This window comes from Prunus persica, chromosome G8 (assembly GCF_000346465.2).
Source record: "Prunus persica cultivar Lovell chromosome G8, Prunus_persica_NCBIv2, whole genome shotgun sequence".
Classification (NCBI taxonomy): domain Eukaryota; kingdom Viridiplantae; phylum Streptophyta; class Magnoliopsida; order Rosales; family Rosaceae; genus Prunus; species Prunus persica.
Genome location: NC_034016.1, coordinates 10764949 through 10770811, shown reverse-complemented (window position 1 = coordinate 10770811; position 5863 = coordinate 10764949).

The window sequence follows — 5863 nt, the reverse complement described above, 5'->3', positions numbered from 1 at the left end:
TGTGGCAGCTGTACATAAGTTCACTCAATATATTTGTATCAAGATTAACTCAAGTAACTAATATGAAGGATTGCACAATCGAAATATATAGGCGTTGGCAACTTTAACAGGAATCCAAGGCATTAAAACAAAGATGTAATTAAATTGCATAAATGTTCAGAACATTAAAGGCAATAATCACCTAAAAATATCAACAATTTTACTGCCAAAATAAAAGCTCTAAATGTCATGAAATTGACATTAAAGTTTTGAAACTAAAGCTGCATAAATTAAAAAATAAATAAAATCTCGTAATTGAATGTGAAATGCAAAAGCTTCCAAAAGAAGTTAAGAGAAATTAACTAATTCTGGAATCAAAAGGAACTAGCATCCAAGGTGTTAAAGTGATGCATTTATACTACCCCAAAAAAAAACTGTAGGTTTTTCTCCCAAATTCAAAGCGATAACAGCCATCAAAATAAAGAATAATTAGGCTCAATAAAACCGGGATGTTTTTTTTTTTTTTTTGAGAACCTTTCCTATTGAGAAGGGCGATAGCATACTAAACTCACACACACTACACGGATGCTAGGACTCGAACCCAGGACCTTGCCTGAAAGAGTAAATACTCCAAACCACTACACTAGTGGGTCCTTTGCATAAAACTGGGATGTTGAGGATACCAATACAGAGTGAGAACAGTATGGTAACCTACATAACTCATCAACCTCAATAATATCACATAAACTCTCTGCACGTTTTTGCAAAAATTAATAGATATGAATGAAAATAAGAATCAATATAAAAATTGAATACACAGATAGACCAAATCTAAAACTGACGCAATATTAGATTTTGAATTCAAAATTAAACTACAAAAGAACGGTTTGCACTTTTTCCGTTTTTTCTTTCAAGGATTTGAAATCAAAGTAAATATTATACTACCCATATTTGAGAAGATGCAACAATTGAGTATTCAAATCATATTTGTCTTCATAAAACGAAAACTAAATTGTCTATTCAATATTAATTCATAATTCATTAAACCACATAAATATAGTGCATACAAATCCAACGTTAAAACAGTAATTTCAAACAATAAACTTTAGTGCCAAGAATATATTATAATTGCTTCTCACGTTGGTACGAAGGACTTCTAAAAGTAAGAACAATAAAACGATATGAAGTCCAACCAAAAAAGATATAAAGGAAAGGACCGTTATATAAAGGAAGATTGATGGCAACCAAAATGAATGAAGGCAAATGTAAAAAGGCCCAACACAATAAAATCAAATATATATACTTGTTCTAAAAATATATATGTACTTGCTTTGAAATTTCAATTAAAAGGAAGAATAGACCAAAGATTTTGAAACACTTCAACGTTTCGGTTTTAAACACTTCAATCATTCAATATTGGATGTTTCAACGTAAATTGATTAATAAGTAATAATAAAGTAATCCGTAATGAAACAATACAAGCTATTTAAAACAAACAGTAACTTAGGAAAACATAGCTCACTTCAATATATATATTCATTATTTCAATGGTCATGAATTAGCTTTTGAATGCTATTAACATTTTAAAGATTCTGAAATGTATTTTAAAAACAATTGTGCTGTAGAAAACGGACACACCATAAAATAATAATACGTTGAGCTATAATAATAATACCACATAAATTAGTCTGTAGGTTTTATTGTCAAACACTAGCAGTAATTTCCCAAACTTTAGCAACAAATTATAAACATATAAATGTACCAACAATATTTAAACCAGTTGAAATTGTATAGACAATATGAAAGCTTCAAACTGCATCTACCCAAAATAAATCATAATTTTCATTTTGAAAATCCAATACAAATGCAAAAGCTTCAGTAAAAGAGTTAAAAGATATTAAAGCTAGGAATACGGGAAGAAAACAACTTTAACTACAAAGGCTTTAGAACAGCGTTTTTGACGTGCTTCACCATACCAAACTCACCTTCTTACTTATTATTTATTTTCCTTTTACTTACCTATTATTTTGTTTTCTTCAATTTCATTATACCTTCAAAGCTTTCCAATTTGTTTATATGTTATTTATAATATAAATATTTTGTATTTGGCTTACGGAAAGAGGAAAACTTACTATTATTTTTCATAAATAAGTGAGAGACGTCGTGAGGCCGCGACTGTGAGAATTGGGCTATTCTCTAGTAACTCTCATGAGAATCAAGATTAGCGCATGGCCATAAATAGCGTTACCCCGCATCCAAGTCTCAACTAATACTATGTGTGGGATATGTTGAAGTTTGGTCAAAGGTGCCGAGTTCAATACTGTGTACACTCAGGTTCCTCAAATGGAGACTATCATCACTAAGTGAAGGTTCAAGCCCGGAAGGCACCTACACCTATTACATAGTATTATTTTGCCCACATATATATTATATATTTTTCACTGTTTTTTTGTCACGGTAAAATTTTGAAAACCTTGTGGGGGATTGTTGGAATTTTAAAAGGTTTTAAAAATTTAACTGTTTTATTTATTTAATTATTTTGGTTGTTTTATTTTATTTATTGTGGGGTTATAAATATTTAATATTCAGGTTTTATTTCTGGTTGGTGAATGCCTTAATTTTTTGGTTGGTGAACTTTTATGGTTGGTGAAGGTTATATGTTTTTGGATGCCTATAAAAGGCCACTCCTCCTTCACATTTGAAACACACAATACACACAATAACACACAATACATTATCAGAATATCACATACACATTCTAATTCTCTCCTTGTCTACTTTTACATATATTCTCTACTTTATATTATTATTATTTTGGGCAATGGTTATGTGACTTGGATACCTATATCTGTCTGTGAACGTGCTCATAGCGGATCTTGAGTTTGTGTATAAGGGGTCGTATCTTGGAGTCTTGTAGACCGTCAGTACCTGCACGTAGGGAGGCTACAAAGGCTTTAGGACAGCGTCTTTGACGTGCTTCACCGTACCAAACTCACCTTCTTACTTATTATTTATTTTCCTTTTACTTACCTATTATTTTGTTTTCTTCAATTTCATTATACCTTCAAAGCTTTCCAATTTGTTTATATGTTATTTATAATATAAATATTTTGTATTTGGCTTACGGAAAGAGGAAAACTATTATTTTTTATAACAGTTGCAACCCCATCAATTAAAAGTTTCAGATTATTGCCCTCGGGAGGAAGGACTTCTGGAAATTGTTTTTTTGGGGTGGGGGGTAACAAAATCTTTTGGAACCACAGGAGGGTCAAATCTGGAATAAATCTTAGTGTAATAGTCAGTAGTTATTGTATTCGGCAATGAACAAGCAGAAAAACAAAACTATATATATATTTCATTTACAGCATAACTAATTTCAAAATGGACTCATCTTAAAACATGCGTGAGGATCAAATATAAACTAATAATAAAAAAAGTGGCAACTCGTATGCATCATAAAACTAAAACCTAATTACTTTTCATGCTGCTGGTAGTCAGAATTCGATGCAAGTCTAAATCCAGAGAGAACACCTAGCTCCTTTTGAATTGACTTTTGCTTGCCCTCCATGATTGATCTTGAAGGCTCATCTCAGCAGCTCTCAAGAAATCATAGAAGTATAACTATTTACCTCAGGAAATCATGCAACCAAAAAAAAAAATTTCAATTATGCAGTTTCTCCCAGAAAGCATCTGAGAAGATAAGAAGTGATTCTATCCAATGCATCTAACAACTCTATAACATCTGAGAAGATGACATTGATTATTCATGACGAGAACACTAACCAGAAGCATAAACATCCTTATCTTCAGCATCAAGTTGTTCAAGTGCTCCAATTCCAAAACTAGGAGCAACCTTTCCTGCTGATGAACAACAAGCCAAATCAATCATAAGTTGAGTCAGACAAAGCAATCCGTACAATCTAATAAAAACCTGATCCGTGAAGGTCCTGCTTTGGCTTTGGGTAGAGTACATAAACCTGAAGGGAAAGATGTGAGGAAATAGATCAAATACAAGTAGTGAATATGTGGTATCTTCAATTACCAGCTGCAAGGATTTCCGTTCTGAGATTAAGTTGGAAAATTTCACTAGGTAGATCTTGTTACTGTGGAAAAGTTTAGAGATAAGCCGTAGGTTGAGTGCATTTTTGTTGTTTACTTCAGAAATTTGAGGCATGTAGTATTTTCTTTTCAATCGGTTCTCTTCATTTGTTGTCACTCTCTAATATTGATAATGAGACCAACGTCAGATAGGCAACTTATTTATTATATGTTGAATTTTGTGGCTATGTTTTTTTGGAAGATATATTTACTCATGGAACTGTCATATTTTGCGCTCGATCAATAGCGTTATCATGCTTACGATCATGGATGATTATATCAGCAGGTATTTTTCCAATACTTATCATTAGTTGATAGTAGAGTCATGTGCCATCACTCATGAGATAGTTGTAGCATTACTGTATTCTGTTCATGATATGTACCTCTAAGGTATGTTAAAATGCTATTTATGTTTGTAAGTTTACCATGCAACTTTTACATTTAACCATGTCTGCATATGTATACATTGGAATTGTAGTGGAGGAGGACTCACTCTGTACGTCGATCATCTGCTAATTGAGACATCAGGCAAGTGCGCCTTCTCCATCATCTCTTCCAGCCTCACCGTCTGCTTCTGGCTCCGACAACTCCGCCACTGAACCCATCTCTCACTCTCCTACAAATCCACAGGTTCTCTCTCTCTCTCTCTCTCTCTCTCTCTCTCTCTCTCTCTCTCTCTCTCTCTCTCTATACATATATAGATGTGTATACACACACACACACATGCATATATTCATTGTTTTGAGAGTAATTCCCTACCTGTTTATGTTCATTGTTTTGAGAAATTTATTTGCAATTACCATGCCATTAATTCGCATATTATGAGTATTTTCCTTTCTTTGTAAGTTTTAGTTTTAGATTATCCCAAGGCCAAAATCCCACTTTTTTTCCCCTCATCGTTTTGTTTTTTGTTTTTTCCTGTAAATTTCCTCATCGTTTTGTAGTCAATACATGCCATGGGTTTTGCTCGCCAAACATTTCTTTCCTTGTAACTGACGGTACTGACCAGCTGGGAGCTGAATTTGGTGCAAATGACTTTATTCGTGAGCCAGACTCAAAATTTTCTCTCCTTCCTCTTAATTCAAGTCATTGCTATTATTCAGCTAGGAAATTATGAATGGATGTTTGACTTTTAAGAAAGATGGGATTCAACTTTAAAACAGAGACCTAAAGAGATGCCAATTTTGTTTATCCATTTCCAGTCAATGAATTCGTATTTGTATGAAAGTTGGACGTTCGTCTTGTTGCAAACAGGCGGGAAAAGCAGTATTGAGAAAGGAAAAAAATTTGTTATGCAATATGCATTACACTATCCATGCCTTTACATTCAGAAAAGAACAATTTGATTCCTGCCTCTTTTTTATACAATCTATCGGGCATTCAGTATGGTCGAAACTTCCTAGCCGCTCTTAACTCTATTTTGTTAAGTTTCCGATGTGGGACTCGTGTATTCTTCAACACTCTTCCTTACGTGGGACCACTTTTTAGTGAGCCACACGTGCAACCAATTCCATATCGGTCACTTTTTTTATTATTTATAATTTTGAGTTTGTTTGATTTTGATTCAATTTATGGTTTTTTGTTTGATTTGAATTTGTTTGATTTGGGTTTAATCGGGCCCAGTCAACCGACCCGCTCTGATACCATGTTAAGATTTCAGAGAGACGGACCCTTGATCCACCACTAGCAACATCAATATTGTCCCCAACTTAACCACCTGTTTAGCAGGTGTGGAGTTTTATACAAAAGGAATCGATGTTATTAGGAGCAAAATCATTTATTATCT